General features: G+C 35.2%; 1 long non-coding RNA gene across 1 annotated transcript; it reads right to left on the bottom strand.

Moving 5' to 3' along the window:
* Positions 1-2834: 2834 nt before the first annotated feature.
* Positions 2835-18604, bottom strand: LOC136835541 (uncharacterized). Its single transcript, XR_010852185.1, has 3 exons — positions 17148-18604; positions 6878-6924; positions 2835-3602 (listed from the first exon to the last, which is right to left on the bottom strand). It is a non-coding gene; the product is annotated as an uncharacterized lncRNA (long non-coding RNA).
* Between the last annotated feature and the right edge of the window lie 1070 nt (positions 18605-19674).

Genomic DNA, 19674 nt, shown 5'->3' with positions numbered 1-19674 from the left:
CTATATCCAGTATGATAAATAGTATTCTGGAGAGTGTCTGTGCAAATTTTCATGTTTCTATACATAAAGGAACGTTTTTTACACATATCTACTGCACTATATATAGTGTGTGTTTGTATGTATATATGTATAATATATATATATATATATATATATATATATATATATATATATATATATATATATATATATATATATATATATATATATATATATATATATATATACATATATATATACATATACTGTATATATATATATATATATATATAATATAATATATATATATATATATATATATATATATATATATATATATATATATAATATATATATATCTAGAGAAAGTTTACAAACGTTCTTAATATTCATTTCATTTACTCGAAATAATATATTTTCATATATGCAGCCTGAAGGGGATTTTGTTGATATTGTCCATTGTCTTGGGAAGGCCGAACCAGCGACGGACGAGGGAATCAGGGAATGTGATTCCTCGTCCGTCGCTGGTCGACCTCACGGACGGTGGGACTTATTATCAACTAAAAATTCCTTCGGTAACATATATGAAAATATATTATTTCCGAGGTAGAGTGAATTGATATGAAAGGACGTTTGTAGCTTTCGATTGTATATGAATCACGGTGATGTGATAAATAATATATCTATATATATTATATATATAATATATATATAATATATATAATATATATATAATATATATAATATATATATATATATATATATATATATATATATATATATATATATATTATATATATATATATATATATATATATATATATATATATATATATATATATATATATATATATATATATATATATATATATATATATATATATATATATATATATATATATATATATAAGCAGCGATGACAATCAGTCATCGAGAGTTAAATGCCATCGTGACGAATTCATCAGATATATAAGAAGCGATGTTTGTCACTTGCCAGGAGACAGACAAATAAACCGATAGATAGTCAGAGAAAGAGGGATGGGTACAGGTAGACAGATAGCTGGCATGACGAGGGAATACGAGAAAATGATAAGGAAGGTCAACTTTCCGTAGAAAACAGTCTTCATTCAGGAAGGGACAATCAACTAGTGTCTGAGAGTAGAAGATGATCTTCCTACAAAAGGGGCATCTACAAGAAAAAAAAATGGTGAAATGGAAAAAAATGGTAAAACATGAAAAAATGGTGAAATGGAAAAAAAATGGTGAAATACGAAAAAAGGGTGAAACGGAAAAAATGGTAAAATATGAAAAAAATGGTGAAATGGAAAAAAATGGTAAAACATGAAAAAAATGGTTAAATGGAAAAAATGGTGAAATGGAAAAAATGGTAAAATATGAAAAAAATGGTGAAGTGGAAAAAATGGTGAAATAACGGTGAACTGGAAAAATTGGTGAAATGGGAAAAAATGGTGAAATGGAAAAAATTGGTGCAATGGAAAAAAATGGTGAAATGAAAAAAATTGCTGAAATAAAAAAAAATGCTGAAATGAAAAAAAAATTTGAAATGAAAAAAACTGCTGAAATACAAAAAAATGGTGAAATGAAAAAAAAATTGAAATGAAAAAACTGCTGAAATAAAAAAAATGGTGAAATGAAAAAGCTACTGAAATGAAAAAAAAATGTTGAAATGGAAAAAATGGTGAAATAAAAAATTGCTGAAATGAAAAAAAAATTGTGAAACGGAAAAAATGGTGAAATGGAAAAAAACTGCTGAAATGGGAAAACCATGGTGAAATTTTAAAAATGGTGAAATGGAAAAAAATTGTGAAATGAAAAATTGCTGAAATAAAAAAAAAAAATTGTGAAATTTAAAAAATGGTGAAATGGAAAAAGAATGTGAAATAAAAAAATGGTGAAATGAAAAAACTGCCGAAATGGGAAAAATGGTGAAATAGAAAAAATTTTGAAATGGAAAAGATGGTGACGCGAAGAAAAAATGGTGAAATGAAACAATGATGACGTGAAAAAATGTTGAAATGGAAAAAATGGTGACGTGAAAAAAATGGTAACATTTAACAAAAAAAATGGGGAAATGGAAAAAAAAAAAAGGCAAGTTCATGACAGTACCTGGCCGTAGACCAAAGTTCCGTAGACAGGTTTCCCTCCTGTTGACATGCATTCTTTGTCACACCTGTAAACAAATGAAAAAGAACTGAGCATAAAATGGGAGAGAGAGGATTGATTCTAACATTCAGAATCTTAACTGATGTCAACAGTAAATTATGAGCAGTGTTTAAAAACGTAATTCTTTCTTATAAAAGAAATGATGCCTCTCGCGATTTAACAGCGGTAATATAATCATTTTTTTATACGATTGAAAGGAATACAGTGTCTTTCACTGAATGTTCTAAACCAATTTAACGAGTGGAGAAAAGTGAATGGCAGACCAGTTATTATTGCATTAGTGTGGTGCCTTTTGAATATAAAATATTAGATAGAAAACATCTGCATTTATTTTGAGCTCTTAGGCGTCTTATTTCTTAATAATAATAATAATAATAATAATAATAATAATAATAATAATAATAATAATAATAATAATGAAGAGGATCGAATTTACCGGTTAAATTAGTAATTAATAATAATAATTTGTACTAAAAAAGGGTTCAAACATACGCACGAGCATAAGGGTTGCCTAAAAACGGCGGCCGCGACTAGGGATCAGGCTGAGAAGAGTAAAATAACTACAACAATGCAATCAGTAATAAAAATTCGATAATGTAGAGACTTGTCGTTTATAAAATGGAGTGGAGAGGCCATGAATTATCATGTTATGAAAGTTATACTCTTCTTGCTTCTGTGTTCCCTTCTCACTGCCACCGTGAATAAGCCTCAGCCTTCTCTTTGCTTCCTCTATCTCGTTAAAGAGATAAGGCTTCCTCTATCTTGTCGATAAAAATGGCAGCTTCTTCTACCTTGTGAGAAAAAAGAAGCTTCTACCTTGTCCAAAAAAAAGCAGCCTTTTCTACCTGGTCAGAAATACAGCTTCCTCAATTTTGTCAGAAAAGTAGTTTCGTCTGTCTTGTCAGAAACAGCAGCTACCTCTGTCTGATGAAAACGCAGCTTCCCTTATCAGGTAAAATGGCAGCTTCCTCCATCTTGTGAGGAAAAGCAGCTTCCGGTAGCTTGCCAAAAATGCCACTTCCTCTGTCTTGTAAAAAAAAAAAAAGCCTCCACTATTTTGTAAAAAACAATCGCTTCCTCTACTTTGCAAAGAAAAAGCAGCTTCCTCTATTTTGTTGAAAAGCAAATTTATATGGTAAAAAAAGGAGCTTCCTCTGCCTTGTTGAAACAAAAGCAGCTTCCACTATTTTGTTGAAAAAAGCAGCTTTCTCGATCTTGTGAAAAACAGCTTCCTCTATTTTGTTAAAAAGCAACTCTAAAAAAAGCAGGTTCCCCCTATCTTGTAAAAAAAAAAAAGCAGCTTCCTCTATCTTGTTAAAAAAAATAAGGATCTTCATCTCACCTGAAGGATTCGCTGAGCGAAATGACGTCCTTGATCCTGGGGCAGTCACAGGTGACTCCTGTCCACAGCGTCATCGTCACGACCGCTACAGCCACTCCTGCAAGAGGAGGATGGACCATTTGAATCTACAGATCAAGAGGAAGACTTCACTCGCTTCCTCGTGGATGAATTCTGGACGAATCAGTCAGTCCTTTTCAAGATAAGTCAGATTTCATCTCGGTACCTACCCCTTAGGTGGGTAGTGACGTCAGCGCACCTCATAGGGTCTTTGCAACGTCCCTTCGGCCCCTAGCTGCTACCTCTTTCATTCTTTTCACTGTACCTTTGTGCATATTCTCTTTCTCCCATCTGGCTTTCTACTCTCTGCTAACAATTGTTTCATAGTGCAACTGCGAGGTCTTCCTCCTGTTGCACCTCTCAGAGCTCTTGCTGTCAATTTCGCTTTCAGCGCTGAATGACCTCACAGGTCCCAGCGCTTGGCCTTTGGCCTATATTCTATATTCTATCTCAGCATCTATGACACTTTTTACTTATCAGCTTTGAATTTTCATAGGATTTCCAGCTACAGTTTCAATAAATGATAAGTCAATCAACATTTAGAGTAGGTATTTTCAAAGTCCACGAGATACTTTTAACAATAAATAATCTAATTCTTAGTATCTTACGTTTATGTCGGTAACATTCATTAGCATTAAAATTTTGCCTAGCAGAAATTAACCTTATTTTGAAGAGAATAATATGCAGTGATAACATAATTATGATATAATACATTAATGCATCGAACAAAGCGCTACAAGTCAGTTACTTGAAGAGAGACTGACAGTACTATAGTAACTGTCCTTTCCAGCATTTGTGAAGACTCTCAACGATTATATGGAACTACAGGTCCTTTATTCCCCACACCGTTGGTCTGTGGAACAGCCTCCCAGAGGATGTCGTGCAATCGGAACTTCAGAAGTTCAAGCGAAAATGCAACGCATTGCTACCCTAATATTCTTCTTCTTGCATTCTGATACATTTTTATCTATTTACCTGTCTATTAATTTTTTTCATAAGTGGTGTCTCTTCTTTTTGTATTTCACTTTACTTCCTCTGACTTCTTCCTAATGAACACCATATTCTTTGGAAGCTGGAATTTCAAGTCAGTGGCCCCTGTGGACTTGCTCAATATGAATAGGTTTCATGTACTGAATAATAATAATAATAATAATAATAATAATAATAATAATAATAATAATAATAATAATAATAATAATAATACAGAAGACAGTGAAGTAACTCCTTTCATAAGCTCTTCCTTGGGCGAGTCGGTAGAGTTGTGTCCTGGCAACTCGCTAGGCCGAGTTCGCCTCTCCGCCCGGCTAATGAAGAGTTAGGGGCATTTATTTCTGGTGACAGAAATTCATTTCTCGCTATTAATTTGGTTCGGATTCCACAATAAGCTGTAGGTCCCGTTGCTAAGGAACCAATTGGTTCTTAGCCACGTTAAATAAGTCTAATCCTTCGGGCCAGCCCTAGGAGAGCTGTTAATCAGCTCAGTGGTCTGGTAAAACTAAGGTATACTTAACTCATTTCATCAGTATCATGAGATCAGTTTAGACTTTAGTCAGTTCAGAATATTATTTTTCCGTTTCTATTTCTCTGTCTACTTCAGTAGACAAATGAAACTATATGGTAACTACTTCAGTATCTCTGTTATCATCATAAACAAACACCGTACATTCATGTGTCAAACCCACAAACATCACCAACGTCACAGAGGAGATAGGAGCCTATAAAGGAACCTGAAAAAAAAAGAGGTGTAGTACAAATCTGTGAAACCAACAAGCGGATTAACTAACACATAAAACAAACATTTGAACTCATAATCGATCGTATAAGACTAACATTTTAAACATATAGGCGATCGAATGAGGCTGACATTTAAACATATAATCGATCGAATAAAACTTAACATTTTAAACATATGAGCGATCGAATGAAACTAGCATTTAAACATATAAGCGATCGAATGAAACTAAACATATAATCGATCGAATAAAACTTACATTTAAACATATAAGCGACCGAATGAAACTAGCATTTTTAACATATAATCGATCGAATAAAACTAACATTTAAACATATAATCGATCGAATAAAACTCAACATTTTAAATATATAAGCGATCGAATAAAACTTACATTTAAACATATAAGCGATCGAATGAAACTAACATTTTTAACATATAATAGATCGAATGAAACTAACATTTAAACATATAAGCGATCGAATGAAACTAACATTTAAACATTTAAGCGATCGAATAAAACTAACTTTTTCAACATATAATCGATTGAATAAAACTAACATTTAAACATATAAGCGATCGAATGAAACTAACATTTAAACATATAAGCTATCGAACAAAACTAACATTTTAAACATTATAAGCGACCGAATGAAACCAACATTTTAAACTTATGAGCGATCGAAACCGAGTGAAATAAAAAAAAAAAGAAGTGAAAATTCACGTTTATCTAAATGACATTTCCAGTGAGTTAGTATGAGGAAAAAAAAGCACAAACTGACATAACAGAAGAACATTTAACACTTAAAATTTCCTGTAGTGATTATCACAGACAACGGATAGCGCCATCTAGCTATCTGGACATTCGAAGTCGGCTTTCAACTTGGTCTGACAACCCTCCGTTATTCGGACAAACGGACACTCTTTTATCTGGATGGGTCGCTTCCTGTGTCACGTGACTTGGGGATCTTCGACAAGAGCAGATCGGGAGTATTTCGAAATGAGGGTAACGTCTGTTTCTAGCCAAAGATTCTTATTCTCATCATTTGGAACTTCGGAAGTTCAAGAGAAGTTGCAACGCGTTACTACCTTAATACAATTCTCGTATTTTAATCATTTACTTACATTTTTATTTATTTATTTATTTATTTATTTGTTTTATCTGTTGTTCTAATAACTATCTCCACTTTCTGTATTTATCCTCTGTCACTTCTTTCGAATGAACGCCATAATATGCTTTGGAAGCTTGAATTTCAAGTCAATGGCCCCTGTGGTGGGCTTGTTCCATATGAATAGGGTTCATCTTCTGAATAATAATAATAATAATAATAATAATAATAATAATAATAATAATAATAATAATAATAATAATAATAATAATGCTGTTCAAAATATCACGTGAATTAATAAACATCCAGTTAATTCAAAGGGCGGGGAATTAATTTAAATATTTACAGTATCGTTATCACCAATTACAACAACGTTTCCTAATGTTCACTTGCCGGAAGCTGCATCTGCAAACGTCATCTCTCTGCCTAATCAAAAATATGCAATAAGAATCCCGAAATTGATGTTAAACTTACCTCTTAACGCTGGTCTGCTGCTTAAGAAGACCATTTTGCCTCGATTTCTGTAAAAAAAAAAATTTCAATTATATACTTTTACTTTTAATCCTTAAGCATTAACCAACCATCTCCCTAGTCCCGATTCTTGTTTCCTAAAGGAGAGGGAAACGTAAGTAATTATATTTTCTTGTTTAACAATTGCTTCTTTTCGTCATTCTTTTTACAACAGAGGAAGCAGATGTCGGTAGCCTTTTCAGCTCATCATTCCTGTAAATATGCACATGCATGTCTGTCTTTGTTGCATGTGTCTGCGCAAACACATAGGACACACACACAGATATATATATATGTGTATGTGTGTGGCGTGTATTATGCGTTTGCATAGACATGCAACATTATATATATATATATATATATATATATATATATATATATATATATATATATATATATATATATATATATATATATATATATATATATATTTCATGATGCTGCCTTGTAATACATATATCCTCCTATAATTTTGATATATTTAATCATTCATTTACCATGTATTATGTGTAATGATAAAGATTGTTGAAATATCGTATGTATTTTATTATCAGATCTCACAAAAGACTTAGTGATTTAGAATTAATAGTATCTTTCTTGATAATAGAGCAGTAGCAGAAGAGAGAGAGATTAAAAAGATAACGTGTTGACAGGTTGGGGATAACAATTGCTGATTCTGTTCATAACATGCCAGTGATAATTAGCCAGTTTAGATCGTGTAAAGATTACTGTTAAAGCTTTGTCTCATACGAGAATAATGTTACATACATGGCTCTGGTCATGTATGCCCTTTTGAAAACAAGTGTTGCACAGAAGCACATGGCAGGTGTATCATTCAAAACGTTTTACTGGAAGTGTCGTCACCTCCCTGCTTCTAGAACTTTTCTCTTGTGTTTCGTACCCAAAATGCCTTAATGACGTCATATGTTTCATTTCATACTGGAATCCTCAGATTAATTTTTTTTCATTCTTATGTCAGAGACCGTTAAGTCTGGTTCCCTCTCTCTCTCATTTTTAAAAAGAGTGATAATTAACGTAAAATATTTGTGGTCACTGGAGTTAGTATTAGCTTTTGAGGTCTGAATTTAGTAAAATTATTTTGCAGTAACGGCATCTGGTAAAAAAGTGTGTTTTGTGAATTACAAGCAGCTGCCAGAGTTTACAAAGGTTTTCACAAGCATGTGTAAGGTAAAGTGAATTTTACAAGTGAATTTTACTTATTATTACCATGGTATAATAAGGTGTATTAGGAAATTTTTGTCTTAGTGAAATTATTATTGATAAATCTTTTGTCTGTTTTCATGTGTTCTTGTGTTTGCAATCTCTTGATTTTTATAGGTGATTTAACATTTATTTACTTAGCATTTTAAATATTTCTTGATAATTTAACATTGCATACATAATTTAATTTTCATTTCTTAAGATTTTCTTTTCAAATCTTGAGTAATTCTTGATAGTTTAAATTTTGCTTGATTAATTTAATTTCTTGATAAATTAAAGTTTTGTGATTTAATTTTCTTGATAAATTAAAGTTTTGTGATTTCATTTTCTTGATAAATTAAAGTTTTGTGATTTAATTTTCTTGATAAATTAAAATTTTGTGATTTAATTTTGTTTAATAATTTAATTTAAGAATTAATTAGATTTTGTGTTGTTTTCAGGCAACAGTAAATTTTTCAGACTGTGAGTTCTGATTATAAATTTTGAATTTAAAAATAAATTTTTTTATTTAATGTTTTTAAAAAGCAGTGTTTCATTTATTGACCACCAGTGAACAGGATTGGGTGCATAAGGCAAAGTGATAAACATGATTTGTTCCTTCAGTTTTGCTGAAGTGAATTAAGACCAGGGAAACAGTTAAAGTTGTTTGATGGAGTGATGCCCTTTTTTTTCTAATATATTTTTTGTTTAATGTTTGATATCTCACCATTCTTTTGATGAACTAGTTTGATTTTTCATGTGATTAATGAACTTTTTAAGGGATCACGGTTACCTTTAGAGTACTCAGTCGTAAATCTTTTGTTATGAGAGTTCAGGTATCTGGCTGAAGTGAGGTATGTTTTTGAAATCTGTGATTAGTTGTGTAATAACCAGTTACTTGGTATGCATCATGGAAATATATATATATATATATATATATATATATATATATATATATATATATATAATATATATATATATATATATATATATATATACATATATATATATATATATATATATATATATATATATATATATATATATATATATATATACTCACTCTATGCTATATATATATATATATATAGCTGATAAGCTACAAACGTCCTTTGTATACAATTCGCTTTACCTCGGAAATAATATATTTTCATGTCATATGTTACCTGTGTGGTTAAATGCGTCACTGTGGTCCTGAGTTCTTGTCTTCCATGGTTCGAGCCCACGAGACGAAGAACTTATTATCAACTAAAAAATTCCTCTTCGGGTAATATATGTGAAAATATATTATTTCCGAGGTAAAAGCAGTGGATATCATAGGATGTTTGTAGCAATGCTTGTATATGATTCACGGTGATGTGATAAAATTCGTTCATATATATATATATATATATATATATATATATATATATATGTATATATATATATATATATATATATATATGTACGTAGATTAAGGAATGCAACATCTTTACATTATATCGAAGAAAAGATATTTCACAATCCTTTTCATACCGAGAGATAGAATTTATCAGCACAGACATTTGCCCTTAGGGCGATCTCTAAAGAAAGAGGTCAAGTGAATGCAACCGTGGAAAATATGTTGTTCGTACAGGAAGGCAGTCATTCATTTTAGAAGGCTGTGGTTTTGCTAAAAATAAAAGGGGTGACGGTCCTCAGAGTCTGTCAAGGGATTTTCATGTTTTTGCTGTTTCCATTTTTTGCATTTTCTTTGTCACGGGTGACACCTTGTTTTATTACTATTATTATTATTGAATATTATTGCTGCTTCAGCTGCATTTTATTTTAATGAAGACTTTTTCTATTTTTCCTTATTGCGGACTTCTCTTCAGTGGAGGTGCGTGCTAACAGCTCGCCTATATTGTCATTTCATGGGGAAAAGTCAAAATCTGGATTCTGCTTCTTTATATATTCTATACAGTTGGTTCTATACAATTGTTGCCGCGACGCGTTTCGACAGACTCTTCTGTCATTCTCCAGCAGGAGCTAGTAGAGGACTGGCAGATTCCATAGGTCCTTCTGAATTTTATACACGGGCTTCAGCGGGGGTCATGGATGGCGAATTCTGATTGGTTGCAGTCAGCGAACTTCAAGCCAAATTTCTGCGGCAAGCTCGATCCTGACAGATCTTCGCAACCTGGGAATGTCATTCATTCCAGCGTTCCCATTGGCCTGCCGTTGCGTGATGTCGCCGGCTGACATCATCGGTAGTTTGGCTGCTATTGGGCTGCGGATGAATGATGTCATTATCTACTCTTTCTGTCGTAGTTGGGGATTGTCTCGAGGGCGCCTGCTCATCATCAGGGGCATCTCATTCTCCCGGGTTGTCGTTTTCAGGTATTCGTTGTATTTGGCGGGTGTTCTGCATTATTCTTCTTAAATTGGCATTTAATTTTAAGATGAATGCGTCGTATTCATTGTTGGTTTACCTGGCGATGAAATGCTGATCTAGCAGGCGCAGACGTCGAATAATGCAGAACACCCGCCAAATCATACTTATATTTTGTAAACGACAACGCGGAGATGGAATGCCCCTGATGAGCGACGGGCGCCCTTCGAGACAATCCCCCCCGACGTACGACAGAAAGATCCTGACAGATTCATCCACGGTCAATAGCAGCAAACTACCGATGATGTCAGCCGGGGACATCACGCACAGCAGGCCAATGGGAACGCTGGATTGAATGACATTCCCAGGTTGCGAAGATCTGTCATTTTCGAGCTTCGCCAGATCACGGGTGGCTTGAAGTTCGCTGACTAAATTATAAGATTTATTCGCCATCCACTGACAACCCCGGGGTGAAGCCCGTGTACGATTTCCAGAAGGACCTATGCAATCTGCCAGTCCTCTACTTGCTCCCGCTGGAGAATGACAGAAGAGTCTGTCAGGGCACGCGTCAAGTTCAACAATTGTATAGAACCAACTGTATAGAATATATAAAGTTTAGAATTTGTTTTGACTTTTCCCCCATGAAATGACAAATTCGAATTCTTGTTGGTGTCCCTCCACTGAAAGAGAAGTCCTCAATAAGGAAAATGAAAAAGTCTTCTACAAAATAAATGCAGCTGAAGCAGCAATAATATTCAAAGTCCCTGTTTAAAAGAGTCTGCTGCCAAATTATTATTATGTGTGTTCCGTCTTTAGACCATAAGTCAGGCCCTATTCATATAGGACAAACCACAAAGTAGTTCAACACACTGACTTGAAATTCAAGCTTCCAAGAATGTGATGTTCATTCCTCTCGAAGTAACAGAAAGGTAATGGGAAATACAGAGGAGATCAGTTATTAGAACAAAGATAAATGAACAAACTGATAAAAAATAAAAACGCAATAGAACCTATATTATTATTATTGCAATTTGATTATTGCATCAGGGTAGTAATTATTACCTTCCTTGAATTATACAGTGAACTTCAATCCACGACAGCCTCTGAAGGAGCAATTCCATGCAGTCCAGTGGTGAGGGATAAAATCACCTCAGCATTGCCATTTTACGGGACACTAATGAAGGCGTACTGCAGCCTATCAAACCAGCAGCAGATCATAAAATGCCATGAAATTACTTTTTGGGACTTTTTTTTTCGCAAATGGGCTAAGTCTACGGAACTGCAGTTTTGCCGAAAAGATACCTGCTGAGGAAAAAAGTTTGGATTCGGCCTTGAGAGGGATCTCTGTTCTTTTTTTTTTTTTATTTACCTCCATGTCGTGCATCGGGAATGACTATTGATTCGTTGAATGCTTGTCTTGGACTCAGAGATCCTTGGATCAAATCACTAAAACAAACCAAGAGTTGGCAAGCTGTTCCGGAGAGAGGAAGGTCACGACTATCACAAAATATTTCTATAACGTTATCATAACTTTAGTTCGAGACCAACTTTCAAAGAAGAGATTCTGTCGGACGTTTTAAAAGCTAATCGTTCATATAAAAAAAAATGAGAGAGCCAATGTCAATAGTCTTTGTCGCCTTCTAAGTTTGTTTTAAAGAGTACCTCTCTCTCCTTTTCCTCGTCTCCGCCAAAAAGACTTGACTGAATTTTAAATTTACTTGATTATATGCAGTTGTAAGTGTCATTTTATCTATTATCTGAACGCCATCAAAGCATCATCTGTGAATGCAGTAGATGGAAACTTTAAAAGAAAAATTTGTATGGAAATGGAAATTGAATATAACATTTGGTCAAGGCCAAGCACTGGGACCTATGAGGATATTCAGCGGTGAAAGGAAACTGAGGGTTAAAAGGTTTTAAGTTGTAACAGGAGGAAAACCTCGTTTTATTGCACTAGGAATCAATTGTTGGAGAAGGTGGGAAGTAAGGTGGAAGAAGAGAGTATGAATGGAGGTACCTGAAATGGAATGAGGTTGAAACTAAGGGCCGAAGGGACCCCTGCAAAGAACCCTTCCCATGTCTGCAGTGTACTGCGTGAACTGCATTGACCACTGCCCCTCCTCTATGGGGAGGTTAGTGGCTGTAGTTATTTTTATTAAAATATTAATTTTCAAGTAGTTTAAAGGTTGATGACTTCAAACCTGGCTTGAAGTGAGTTGAAGAACCAAGACTGTGAAGGCGCTTGAGCTGTAAGAAACCCGTAATCGAATTATTTACTAATTGATTGATTCACGCTGTGCATTTGGCATTACGTTAGATTCTTTTGCAACGTCCCTTCGGCCCCTAACTGCAACTCTTTCAGATCCTTTTCCTGTACCTTCAAAATCAGATTCTCTTTTTCCACATGTTACTTTCCACCCTATCCTGACAATTAAATCATAGTGCAACTGCTTTGAGGTTTTCCTCCTGTTAAACTTTCAACAACATTTTTACTGTCAATATCCGTTTCAGTGCTGAAGACCTGAAGGTCCCAGTCACTGATTTGGCTTAAATTCTATATTCTGATCTGTTCTCTGTAAGAACATTTGATTGCAAAATCAGCTGATAGACAGGGATGCTTGGGAAGAAGGAAACTTAAATCGGAGTGAGTTTGCAGGGATATTGTCCGCAGTAGTTCACATCACGTGCAAAGTAAAGTTTGGTCATCGTATCCCTGTCAGAAAGGGTTTTTGGTTAAGATAACAAAATTAATACGAAGGGTCTGATAAGTGAACGGGACAGAGAGGGCGGATAAAAACTGAAAAATGTATTCGTTATATATGAAAGTTGAACTAGACAATAGTTTTCAGTCTTTACAGATAGTGTCCTTTTTGGTACAACGGGCTCTGCGCCCGGATTGGATGCGGTGATTGAAGCTTCCATCGTTACAGTGAAGAGAAGGGTGAAAGTGAGACGGTAAAATACAAGGGGAATTCCCCGTAAAGGCTGTAGTGCCGTCAGTGAAATCATGGTGCACTGTAGAAGATATTAGATAAATTCTCTGCAGCGTCCTTGAGCTATAGCTGCAGCCCACAGGTTTGTAATTCCTTTTGCTGTACCTCATAGTAACATTCTTTTCTTCTTCCTTGCTTTCTACCCTCTCCTAATACTTGTTTCATAGTGCAACTGCGAGGTTTTCCTCCTGTTACGCCTTTAAAAGCTTTTCTCTCTCAATTTCCCTTTCAGCGCTGAATGACCTCATAGGTCCCAGCGCCTTACCTTTGGCCTAAATTTTATAATCAATTCAAATTCAATGCAAGAACAAGCATAGATGAAAATGAAAGAGTAAAAGGTTACAACAATTGTAGAGGAAATTTATGAAATAGTGAATCTCAACATAAACAAGTAAAAAATGGGCCAAAGTTTCTTCGGCGCAGTCCAGTTTTCTTTACAGACCACCGAAAACAGACCTGTCTTTCGGTGGTCTCGGTATAATGCTTTATGAGCCGCAGTCCATGAAACTTTAACCACGACCCGGTGATGGCATATCCTATATCGTTGCCAGAAGCACGGCTATGGCTAATTTTAACCTTAAATAAAATAAAAAACTACTGAGGCTAGAGGGCTGTAATTTAGCACATTTGATGACTGGAGGGTGAATGGTCAACATACCAATTTGCAGCCCTCTAGCCTCAGTGGTTTTTAAGACCTGAGGACGAACAGAAAAAGTGAGGACAGAAAAAGTGCGGACATAATAAAGTGCGGACGGACGGACAAATCCGGCACAATAGTTTTCTTTTACAGAAAACTAAAATGGAGAGTTTAGAATAATTGATTTACCGGAAATGGAGTGGCGTCGTAAATGAAACTGGAGGTGTTTCGGTCATCCTATTCAAAAAGGCAGAGAGAACATAATGTTAATATCAGAATGTTCGGTTCTTTCCAGTGGGCAAACAATTTCTTCTTACTACTTGAGGAAGCTTGCGAGCATTGTCTGGTAATTCATTACAAGAAAAAGCAAGCAAAAGCTGCTCCGAAGTTTCTTCGGCGCAATCGAGTTTTCTGTACAGCGTATAATACTGTATGAAACCCTCAGCCACGGCCCATGAAACCCTCAGCCGCGGCGCATGAAACTTCCAGCCACGGCCCGGTGGTCGCCTTTGTTGTTGGCACCTATAGCGGAGCCAGACGCACGATCATGGCTAACTTTGACCTTAAATCAAACTTTCAGCCACGGCCCGGTGGTGGGGTATGTTGTTGGCACCTATAGCGGAGCCAGACGCACGATCATGGCTAACTTTAACCTTAAATCAAACTTTCAGCCACGGCCCGGTGGTGGCCTGTGTTGTTGGCACCTATAGCGGAGCCAGACGCACGATCATGGCTAACTTTAACCTTAAATCAAATAAAAAATAACTGAGCTAGAGGGCTGCAATTTGGTATGTTTGATGATTGGAGGGCGGATGATGGACATACAAATTTGCAGCCCTCTGGTCTCAGTAGTTTTTAAGATCTGGTGGCGGACAGACAAATAGTCATAACAATCGGTTTCTTTTAAAGAAAACCAAAAACACGGTTACGTGGTCGCACCAGATACTTTAAAAATAGTGCAATAGAAAGAGATGTATTGCCTCACAAGAAAGAGATGTACTGTACTGGCTCACATCACCCCAGAGTGAGTTTTCTAGGAAAACGCCATCACTGTAAGATTTTAATCATTTTCCAGAAGGACTTCCCACGTCACGCACACACACACACTATTATTATTATTATTATTATTATTATTATTATTATTATTATTATTATTATTCAGTAAATGAAACCTATTCATATGGAGCAAGCCCACCAAAGGAACCATTGACTTGAAATTCAAGCTTCAAAGAATATGGTGATCATTACGAAGAAGAAAGAGGAAATAAAATACAGAAAGAAAAGTCCACTTATTAAAAAAGAAAAACATGAATTAATAGAAAGGTAAATAGATAACAATGTACTGAAATGCACAAGAATGGAATTAGAGTAGTAATGCGTTGCATTTTCGCTTGAACTTCAGAAGGTCCAACTACACGACATCCTATGGGAGGCTGTTACACACACACACACACACACACACTCTCTCACAAACGCTCGCAGTCTCTCTCATTCTAGGCCTCTTTTGGGATGAAGTTGCTAGCCCAACGCCCACCTTCATCCTGGCTGCGATGCACTCCATCCTGATAAATACCAGGTACACGATTCGCTGTAGAAGTCACCAGAGACACAGTGGGATTAAGCGGAACGTTCATAAAGCCTGCAGCCTCGCTAAGGAATCGAACCTCGAACCTTTCGGGATGAGGCTGCGACCCACTACCACGAAGCTGACTCACTGCTTAAGTCAACACGGGGTGCTTAGTTTTAACGAAAGCTCTCTAGTTGCTCCGTTCTTAACGGGTTTGGACGCAGGTTCTTGCGCTAGTGAGGAAGTGTTTATATATATATATATATATATATATATATATATATATATATATATATATATATATGTATGTATATATATATATACATATATATATATGTGTGTGTGTGTGTGTGTGTGTGTGTGTGTGTGTGTATTGTGTTGCACCTAATTACCAAGGAAGCAGATCAAACAGCTAGCCAAGACAAAACAACGAGAAAGTGTGGCATGACTATGGCTGTTGTCATAGAGAATACCCTAGAGTGTTTTAGACTTCAGAAGTTCAAGCAAAGATGCAATGCATTACCACCCTTATACTTGTCTCCTTGTATTTTTAATACATTTTTATCTATTTATTAATATTTTTTCTTTTTCAGTAGTGGGATCACCTCTTTATGCATTTCCACACTTTATCCTCTTACTTCTTCTAATGTACTGCTTAATATTCTTTGGAAGGTGAAACTAAGTCAGATCAACAATAATGAGGCTTATTCCATATGGAAGGTTCATCCTCTGAATAATAATAATAATAACCAATAATAATAATAATAATAATAATAATAGTCTATAATACTTCTGCTTTTAAAAACGGGCAACACTCATATTGCATACTGATAATTCCTTGATTCATGAGAGATGACAAAAAAAAAAAAGTTACGAGACAAACAGAAACGAGGAGAGGAGCAGCTAGGAAAAAGGTTAAAAAAAAGAAGTAGTGATAAGAGTTGTAGGGAGAGAGAGAGATAGAGAGTCTCCTAGCTCTCAAGATAAGCGGTGAATTGGGAACCTCGTGTTAGCTAACTGCCGTCAACGATGGAAGAGTGAGAAAGGCGTGGGATTTGTAGTCCCATCTCGGAGAGATTTCCTGGGAGGCGTGGGATTTGTAGTCCCATCTCGGAGAGATTTCCTGGGAATTGAGAGGATAACGTTCTCTCGAAAAGCACCTTACATTGAGGAAAGGGGTGTGGTTGTTATATATATATATATATTTATATATACATATATATTTATATAAATATATACATATATATATATGTGTATGTATATATATATATATATATATATATATATATATTATATATATATATATATATATATATATATATATATATATATATATATATATATATGCGTTCGTGTTCGGAAATGTCTGTATTTGTTCGTTTGTGCATAAACACTAAAGTATATTTGAATGCATATAGACAACACTCTGTAAACTAAAACGAACTACAAACGATTCATCACAGAATAGAATTAATTGTAATAATTACCACTTTCCAGAGCCGATGTTCACACCACACGATCTCTCTTCTAAAATCAAATCAAAGAAGAAGAAGAAGAAAACGGAGATGGCTCCGTTCGTTCTTTCTCGAAGACCTGCTGCGCCGCGACTCTGGGAGAAACGTCCTGTGCCAGATTATTTAAAAAAGGCCGAGGATGACTCCCATGACGTAGGCTTTCTGTCTGAGCTCTGGTTTCCCGTAGATCTTACATACAACACGTATGCTTATGGAAATTAAGATTTGCTCGTCTTGCACATAGTTATTTCCCGACGTTTCGTAATTTTCATATATAATTAGCATAAAACTCAAACATGAAAATTTTTTACCCCTAAAATTATACATTTAAAAAAACCAAGATATATTAAAATTCACAAACTATTGGACCAACCTTCCACCAGATTAGAAGAAACGTAAGAGGAAGGAAACTAAAAAATAAAAAAGAAGAATATACACCTCAAGACAAGACAAGGGGAGTGGCTGTTGACTGCGTGTTTAATTGGGGAACCTTTTGTTTGATCAATAAGGAAGGACTCTAAAATGGGTAATTCCTGGGTGCTGGGTGTTTGTCCGATGCTTTTAAAAACTTTATTTTCAATGTATGTTTTACAGGTCTTAGCGTGAGCTCTTAGTTGGAATGTTCTGGGTTCGTGAGTTTATAAGGACGCTGTACTGGTTTTTCCTCGCCCAGAGGGGCCTAGGCTGATATGTGAGGTTCGAGTAGAGTCGATTTCATGTGGCCAGTTTGCTGTATCAGTCAGTTTTCTTTCTGAGCTGAATTTTTTCTAAGCATATAAAGATAATTTACAAGCTATAGAAAAATCGCCTTCGTAGTTAGTACAGCAAGAGAAATGTCGTTCATGGTATAGTTCTTACTCATAATTGTAAGGACGCTGTAATGGTTTTTCTTCTCCCAGCAGGGCCTAGGCTGATACGTGAGGTTCAAGTAGCGTCGATTTCATATGGCAAGTTCACTGTATCATTCAATAAATATGTAATTCTATTTTCTTTCTGAGCTGTGTTGTTTTTCTAAGCATATAAAGATAATTTATAAGCTATATAAAAATTGCCCTCGTAGTTAGTACAGTAAGAGAAAAGTCGTTCATGGTATAGTGCTTACTCATAATTGACAGTTTTGTTTTTTTTATTTTTTTTATTTTTTGCGTTTTTCCAATCCGGTAATCTTCTACTCCAGATATATTGTAACTTGCTGTTATAATCTAAGTTACTCTGCTGCCGAGAAGAAGAAGAAGGCCGCTACTGTGACATCTGTCAACGGATGCTAGTTGTCGCATTTTCTCAACAGTGTAATGTTACCTTAATAGGACTAGAGTCACCGCCTCATGTAATTCAATGCTTTTATTTCTTAACTGTTGTTAATTCATATTATTTACTGGTGCGCACCTCCTCTGCCGCATTTAAACTTCACAGAGTGATTATTTACATTGCGAAGTCACTTTGCGTTTGATGCACTTTCAATTTCTCCAACTGCATTTGCAAAGAGTTAGAAACATAACATCTAGTATTTCTTTAAAGAAAAGACTGGAGTGCTCTAGCTATGTTAAAATGAATAAAAAATTAATCCATCTACTTATTAAGTAATAATAAAACAAACTGTATTACACAATTCTTTCTTTCCTAATTATTTTTCTTGGTTACTTCAATTCTGAAAAGGAGAGAAGCAAGGATTTGACAGACCATCCCGTCCTTCTTCAAATGAAAGAAATCATCTATTTCTTCCCCTTTTCGTACTTACTGTTTTAAGAGGCTTCAACTTCTCCCTAGGAGAGCTGTTAATCAGCTCAGTGGTCCGGTTAAAGTAAGGTATATTTAACTTTTCCCCTTAAAAATACGTTTGGTGCACGGTGTAGACTTCATGAAGCCTCAACGGATTCACACGTGTTATGAGCTGATCCGATGACTTCCATACTCCCGTTTTCATTTCTTAATTAGTCTGCCTTGAACAGAGCGAGCAACAATTTTTATTTCAACCGTCCTTTAGTAATTGTGAAAGTCTGAGATGTTGAAATATTTGAAAAGGAAGCATCCAATTGATGAAGAGGATCAGGAGGGTTATCTGGCCGTTGGATTCACGTGGACAGGGAACGAAAGCTGTCCTCTTCCATTAAGCATCATTTGAGGAAAAAAACTAGGTACCACAGGTGTGGCCCCCGCCAAGTTAAAGTGACATTTCTCTCCTAGTCACAGCCACAGAAGAAACAAAGAAAGTCCTTTGAAAAGAAGGTAACAATAAGTGAAAAGGCCCAAGAAGTGAGCTATTTAGTGGCTGAGTTAGTTGCTAAAAAAATGAAGTCACACTATTGCTGAGGGTCTAATAATGCCTGCTTGTAAAATAATAGCGACGACAATGATTGGCGAGGAAGCTGTGAGAGTGTAAGTGTGTCAAACCGCCTCTCCGTTCCTTGTGTTTCGCTCTACATTTGTACATTAATCATGTCGTATTTGTCACTTGTTATTGTTTCAGATTCTTTATGTATCTCATTATATGTACGTTCTA

This window comes from Macrobrachium rosenbergii, chromosome 55, assembly GCF_040412425.1.
Source record: "Macrobrachium rosenbergii isolate ZJJX-2024 chromosome 55, ASM4041242v1, whole genome shotgun sequence".
In the NCBI taxonomy this organism is placed as follows: domain Eukaryota; kingdom Metazoa; phylum Arthropoda; class Malacostraca; order Decapoda; family Palaemonidae; genus Macrobrachium; species Macrobrachium rosenbergii.
This window is presented reverse-complemented; position numbering and strand designations above follow the sequence as displayed.